The 7,925-nt window shown below is 36.5% G+C and overlaps 1 long non-coding RNA gene across 1 annotated transcript; it reads left to right on the forward strand.

Moving 5' to 3' along the window:
* Window positions 1–167: 167 nt before the first annotated feature.
* On the forward strand, window positions 168–6,828 carry LOC144666850 (uncharacterized). The gene is made up of 2 exons (XR_013573243.1): window positions 168–2,260; window positions 2,948–6,828. It is a non-coding gene; the product is annotated as an uncharacterized LOC144666850 (long non-coding RNA).
* Window positions 6,829–7,925: the final 1,097 nt, after the last annotated feature.

Below are 7,925 nucleotides of genomic sequence, written 5' to 3' on the forward strand. Positions count from 1 at the left end.
CCTTTAGAGGCAGTCGATTACGGCAGCGAAATTAGCAAATGAAACAGCAAAATATGCGTTCGACGCTTTGTTTTTGCGACGCCATATTTGAATTGTTATAGGTAGACCGCTGTTCAATGTGTTCAAGGCCGTATCGTTACGATTGCTCCACGAAAAAGCACGAAAAAAAGGATATTTTTTTCACGCAGGAAAAATAAATGTTTTTATGTAGCTTGCGACACATTAGTTCCCAGCTATCGGTGAGGGATTACATCATTGCTCCTAACATGAAAGTGAGGTAACCTGGGTACTAGTTCGATCTTTGTTGAAGAATTGCCACAACATGGCGAACTTAGTCCATTTTTATTTGTTCAAGTTCATCAATTTACGCCGCTTCCAGACTGCCATACCTGTTCTTTGCAGCTGGAAATATTGCTACACTGGAGAAGTTTTCCTCCTTTACAAGATAAGTACAAGATTATTGCTTGATGGTCAATTCAAGAACGTATTTTTGCACAGGCGTTTCATCGATCAACACGCCATGTGCTTTAACTTCTGCATGAATTATAAACGGTCGACACTATTAATGCCTTACTAGAACTCGAATATTAGGAAAGTTCTTACCAACAATACCGTTTAGGTTATCCTAAATATGCGAGTTGTTTATTGTGAAGCCTTTGTTTGGCATGCTGAATTAATTCCGAAGAGTTTGGCGCCAAATTATAATTTATTCGACGTGTTCTAGGTCAGTGTTTTTTGTGGCGGCCTTTTACCCTTGTTTCAGTGACTTGCCCTACGGGAAGAACCTACCACCGCTTCTTTTAGCGTGATTATCCGGCCAAAAGTAATTTTAGGTTAATACTATAACAATACTCATTCATTTGGAATGCAAATTGTCCTAGCTGAGCTGAATGCCTCTAGTTTGAGCAGTAATTTGACCTTGCAGATGTCGAGAAGCATATTTGAATTTGTCTCACCTATATATGCATAAACATTTTCATTTCATAAGTACCTACTACCTCTCGATAAATTATTTCATATCCAGTGTATATACATACAAGTACACTGTGAACACAAACTTCATTTTTCTGAGTTGGCTTGCCAACATTTCGCTATTTTGACCTGTATGTCATCACTTGCATTATGTTTATATTATTTATAAGTCATCAGCTGCAAGTGAGATTCTTACTGTATGCCTTGAGCAATATCTTTATATTCTTCTTTATCTATTGATTTTTGCTACCATTCATTCCACCAATTTTTCTGTGTTGCATTCCCCACAGATGAAATTATTTGGATGTAGGTAAACTGCTTTGCTGCCTTACACTGACTGGATTTTAGGACTTTTGTTTCCTTAGTTTTCAATACTGGATTTGTTACAAAATTTTTACATGATGATGTACGTTTGGTCCCTTGAGGCCAATATAATTTGTACTGTAGCTATCATGGCGCCATTTTAAAGGCCTTGGCGTTGACAGCTTTTAGGTTCTTTGTTTATTTGTCCTGCAGTCCTCACGGCTAGAAGGCCTAATTATTGCAATACACATTTAGATATGAATTTTGTTTTAGAAGTGTGAGGGGTTTTATTTAGATAATTTAATTCTGGCAACATTTTTTGTCAGCCCATCCTGTACTGGCCAACTAATATTAATTTAGAGGCTTCGTCCTCTGTTATCACTGTAGTTTTTTCCTTCAAGTTATGTTTGAGGCTTAGTTCCTCTATTATAATTATTATTATTATTTTTACTATTATAATCATTATCATTATTATTCTTATTCTTATTTTTTGTTTTATTTAGATAATTTAATACCGGCGACATTTTGTCAGCCCAGCCTGTATTGGCCGAATAACAATTGTATGTTTAAGGCTTTGTTTCTCTATTGTTTCTGGAGTTTTCAGTTCTCCAGCTTATTTTTGAGGCTTAGTTCCTTTATTTTTTATTATTATTATTATTATTATTATTATTATTATTATTATTATTATTATTATTATTATTACTATTACTATTTTTATTGTTATCATTATTATTCTTATTCTTATTGTTTTTTATGTATATAATTTAATTCCGGCGACATTTTGTCAGCCCGGCCTGTATTGGCCAAATAACAATTTTATGTGGAGGCTTCGTTCCTCTATTATTATTATTATTATTATTATTATTACTATTTTAATCGTTATCATTATTATTCTTATTCTTATTGTTTTTTATGTATATAATTTAGTTCCGGCGACATTTTGTCAGCCCGGCCTGTATTGGCCAAATAACAATTTTATGTTGAGGCTTCGTTCCTCTATTATTATTATTATTATTATTATTATTACTATTTTAATCGTTATCATTATTATTCTTATTCTTATTGTTTTTAATGTATATAATTTAATTCCGGCGACACTTTGTCAGCCCGGCCTGTATTGGCCGGGCTGACAAAGTGTCGCTGTATTGGTCTTTTATAAGCTATAAAAGACTGAACAACATCGGAGAATTGAAATCCTTAGGAACTGGAATTGCAGCTTTTGCTGAACTATACACGGTGCAAAGCTTTCTTGGATGTTTTCTCAAGAATTGAAATTCGTAACAATAACCCCTTTCAACACAAGTTGTTTCCTCGTATTTTCGTTTTCGCGAAGGAATGGTAGGTTAAGAACAACACGATCTTTCTTTATAAAGTAGACTGGACACGCTTTTAGTGCTCGATCGCACGCCTAGTGTGTTGTGCGAACACACTAGGCGTGCGAGCGAGCACACCTAGTGTGCTTGACACGCTTTTTTGTTCGGCTACGCACGCTTTATTGTGTTTAGTGTGTCCTGTAAAACAAATGCTTTAATAATGAGGCAAGTTTCAGAACACGCTTTAAGCGTGCTAAAATCGAAATCTATTGTTTTAGAGTGGAAGCGTGTTGTGAGCGTGCTATCACCTTTGTCCCTGTTTTCCCGTGGAGGGTCACAAATAACAATTTTATGTTGAGGCTTCGTTCCTCTTTTATTACTGGAGTTTTGAGTCCTCCAGGTTATGTGTGAGGCTACGTTCCTCTATTACTACTGGAGTTTTGAGTCCTCCAGCTTATGTTTATGAGGCTTCGTTCCTCTATTATCACTGGAGTTTTGAGTCCTCCAGCTTATGTTTGAGGCTTCGTTCCTCATTTATTATTATTATTATCATTATTATTATTACTGGATTGTTTTTATTCTTTCTTTATTTTTTAATTTATTAATTTCATTATTTGATTATTGAATCACTACTTCTGTCCTTTATTTTTTAAATAAAGTAGTGCTTATAATTAAAGTTCATTTTAAGTTTGGTTATAATTTTACCGTATTTTCTCGTTTTAACGCCCCCGGCATTTATTTCAAACTTGGCCCAATAGAGCAAGCGTTTATTTGATTTCAGGAGTTTGTTTAAGCCCTATGTTTCTCAGAAATGATTTTTATTTATTATTTTTGACAGCAATATATTTAGACATTATTTTTAAAGCATGTTAAATCTTTAGTAATTGTTTAAGGGGTTTATTTTCAAATACAGCTTGGACACCCGGCGTTTATTCGGGGTCCGGCGTTTAATCTTGAAAATGCGGTACTTTTTAGTCTTGGGGTATACCCATACCCCCCCCCCCCACCCCCCCTTTTTATACCACTAGGTGTTCAATATTTATTTACCCTAAGTCTATTATCAAGGTCATTGTGGTTTCAGTATGTTTTATTGCACATTATCTTTTACCCGCCTTTGCCTTAGTACTTGTTAGGCTTACAGGAATGTGGGTAGCCATTGCTGTATTTTCCTGCATCCAAGCAATATTTTTTGGCTGTAATTATATATAATCTGTGGCTCTTTCATTATGTTGAGCTAATCAATTTCTTGCCCCTTGGGCTTCATGGCTGGCTGTTTGCCGCAGAAACATACTGTTGTTTGCCACAGAAGCATAGGGGTACACCTTGGGAGTATTCCAAATTAATTAAGCATTGAAATCCCTCTTTTACAGTGTACATATTGCCAGCCTCGTAATATAAAGAATACTGATCTCAACTGATACAGGTGTATCAGTCACAACACCATAATGCCATCAAAGTCTAAAAGCCGGGAAACAGATGGCTGTTCTCTTAAACTGGAATTTACAATAATTAATTCAACTATTCTGTCTGAATTTAACTTGATTCCTGTTAAACATAAGCACTCATTGCATGCAAGTGTTTGAAGGCCTCTAGAGAATAAAGCCTGTACTTTGATTACCTACATTTCTAGTTAACTGTAGACGAGAACTTTATTTTATTCCAATGATATCATTATTTTGCCTAACCCCTAAAACAAAAGGAAAAAGAAAAGAATTAAACTAATATTTGCAACGGATGGGAACTCTATCTCTTGTCCTTTCAGTCTGCTCTCTATTAGCAGCTGGTTGACAATCACACTAAGTGAAGTTAACTCATTGGAAAGATTGGAAAGTTTTGCATCTTTTGTCTTGGAATTTATTCATTGTCAGTTGTCTTGTTGCTCTTCGATTACTCTACCATGAGAATACAATTTTATCTGTTAGTTTGCAGTATTTTCAATCTAGGGCTTTTTGTTTTACTGTTTAAGCTTTCCATAATTTGATTTGACCAAGAGCACATGGACACTTGTTTTAAAATATGATGCTTCATGAAATTTTTACCTGTATTTTGCAGCGCTCGGAGGTATTTGTCAGTACTTGAAATTTTTCAGTGCAATCAACTGTTACGGCTTCCATCCCAGTCGAAACATGAGTTCAAAGGATGCCTCCAGTGTTTTGCGGTACAGGGAAGTTGTTTCCTTTAACCCACAGTAGCTCAAGTGTCCAATATCCAGGTCAAGAAACTGTTTGCCATTCATATCATGGTGACAAAGGGTACAGCAGTCAGGAATTTGTGAACACATCAATAATTATCATTTCATTGAAAGCTCCATTCGTTTAGACATTCTCTTGGATAATCAGAGAAGTATATAACAAGTTGATCGTAGCATGTGTGCAAGCTTTACTTTCGTGTATCATTGACACTGTATTGTTTCTCGTACTGATTTGATGTATAGTTGTTAGTAAGTAACATGACCTCTTTAGGATAATGAACCATCATTTTTGAGCAAGGGCCAAAAGTGTTTGGAACATTATTATAACTATATTTAACTCATAACTTTGACATCTTACCATTACTTAATTGGCACCGTATTGTTTGTAATACTGATTTGATGTATGGTTGTTAGTTAGAAAAATGGCTCCTTTGGAATGATGGACCATCATTTTTGAGCAAGGGCCAAAAGTGGTGGGACCATTACAATTACTATATTTAACTTGCAAACGTGACCCTGGAACAGGGGGAATTATATTAAGTATATGCTTTTGTTAAAGTTTTATCGGGATGAACAGGGCTGACTTGCAAGGGCGGCAGTCCCCCTTCATCTCTGTAAACTAATGATCGTATGATATGTGCACCTGTTTTTTGAGACACGAGGCTGTTTTGCAAGGGCGACAGTCTTTACTGATCTCCTTTTATTATAGTTGCAAATTGTTGCTGTTTTAATTTTACCTTTTGTGGCTGTCTTGTTAGGACCATGGTCAAAATGTTTAAGTACTATGGCAGGAGCACATATGGCCTATAAGCACATATTTACATGCTTATATATTTTAGCAAACTACAATTAAATCATGCACCAAGATCGAAGGTTAAATGTAAGGTGCCCTAAAGTACAGAAATCCATTTGACTGTTTGTGTCTTTTATAGCAATGTGCAAAAACGACTCATGTGTAAATGTTCTTACTCACCCAATTTGAGCAACTGGGTAGAGTGCCCAATCAACTTTGTTAACTTTATGGTGAAATTACTTAATAGACAACCAGGTTTATTTTCTTCACATAATTCATAATTAACTTTAGAGTTTAACTTCAAAAGGCAGTTATAATCACCTTTCTCCCTCAAGGTTGTAAAGTGCCTGGCTCTGCATTCGGGAGGGTTCAGGTTTTCCTCCTTAATATAAAAGGAGGTTTTTTCCTGACGGGCAGCAGGCACGCCTGTTTACTATAGACTATTACTATTTTGCTATCCTGTTTGGATACAATTAGACGTAAAAATTTAGTGTTCTTTGTCAGCTGCACTAGCAAGGGCGGTGCAGCAGTTAGTTGACTTCACAGTTCTATTCTGGCAAGGCACCTGAAGTGCTACCATGTTGTGCTTCTCTGGTAAGCTTACCAGCCATAGTGGCACCAGTATTTGTCTTCTGTCTTACAGTAATTGTATTGTGTTGCTTTGGCCTCGGGTGGGGTTGCCCTCTCACTCGTTCCTCGTGCGGGCTGTGGCGGGTTTTCCCCCACCTTTGCTGGGATATTTCCTTGTTTGTCTTTCTAATGTCATCTTTAACTGATTGTTTTGAAATAAAACGGCCACACCTGTGGCCAAAATATCCCAAATGGGAATGTCTGTTTTTGTCCCAGCAAACAGAGCTCAGCCAAAGCAGCACAAATACTTTACAAATAAGTATGTTTTCATTAATTAAGAAGGAGCAAGATACATAAAGGATATTTATTTCACGCAGGAAAAATAAATGTTTTTATGTAGCTTGCGACACATTAGTTCCCAGCTATCGGTGAGGGATTACATCATTGCTCCTAACATGAAAGTGAGGTAACCTGGGTACTAGTTCGATCTTTGTTGAAGAATTGCCACAACATGGCGAACTTAGTCCATTTTTCCCTCCCTCCGCTCCCTGTCTTATATCTTACCGAACGTGAGGCGGGTTTTCCCCCACCTTTGCTGGGATATTTCCTTGTTTGTCTTTCTAATGTCATCTTTAACTGATTGTTTTGAAATAAAACGGCCACACCTGTGGCCAAAATATCCCAAATGGGAATGTCTGTTTTTGTCCCAGCAAACAGAGCTCAGCCAAAGCAGCACAAATACTTTACAAATAAGTATGTTTTCATTAATTAAGAAGGAGCAAGATACATAAATACAGATATTTCCCACTACTGTCGGAGAAAACATTGCGCATATAATTGGGGCGTAAACAAATCGTTACACTCAAGCTGCGTTTTGTCTAGGCTCTGCGAGGGTCGGATATCAAGACCCAGGATTAAACAAAAGCCATATATACAGTGAATGCTTTCGAATTATATTTGAAGATGAAATACGAAAGAATTTTGCCCTCTTTGACTGAAATTCCACTCGAACTGCGTAGATACGATCGCATGTTGTAAAGCCGACTCATGCAACATTGCTTTCAACGCGAGGTCTCGTCCCTAACGACCTAGGCTGATGACGAAATAGAATGGCGCTTGCATGTAGCGACTAAATTTGGCCTAATTTTTAACCGCTCCTAAGCTAAAAGAAGCCCCCATCTCTTGCATTTGTTTTAACTTCAATAATATCTTTGAAAAGAGCGAGTTTTTCGGTATGGTTTATTTTTGACGTTTGTAATTTTTAAACGATGTAAGTGCTAGTGATGTATTTATTCGTGTTTTAGTTACGCAATCCATTGATTGTGCGACGCTTTTTATAGATCGCCTTTCAGACACAGTGCGTTGAGATAGGAAAGCTGACATGTCACTTTTAAAATTGTTTTGTAAATGTGACAAGTCACGTTTTTTCCACGAGATTGCAAGTGATCACCCACGGCGGAAAGTAATCCCTTGAGAAATTAAAACAGTCCCTTGAGAAATTAAAAAAGTCCCTTGAGAGTTTACAAATATGTGGTTCCAAATTTTGTCCATATAACTCCTATTCTACCATTTTAGCTTGTAAACAAGCAAAAACGTCGAAAAAATGGGGTCTTAGTTTGCAAATTTTAGCCTAGCAGATACTTAAATGTTAGGTTCTTACTCGCGGGTTTTTACCGTATTACAAACCTTTTTTCAGCTCAATTGTTTTAAATGATTAATAATATGCTGCTCCAGAATATATAATTCTATTCCTCCAACAGAATGTATTTTTTTTTACCCTCCG

Source organism: Oculina patagonica, chromosome 1 (genome assembly GCF_052425735.1).
Source record: "Oculina patagonica isolate OP01 chromosome 1, crgOcupat, whole genome shotgun sequence".
Lineage (NCBI taxonomy): Eukaryota > Metazoa > Cnidaria > Anthozoa > Scleractinia > Oculinidae > Oculina > Oculina patagonica.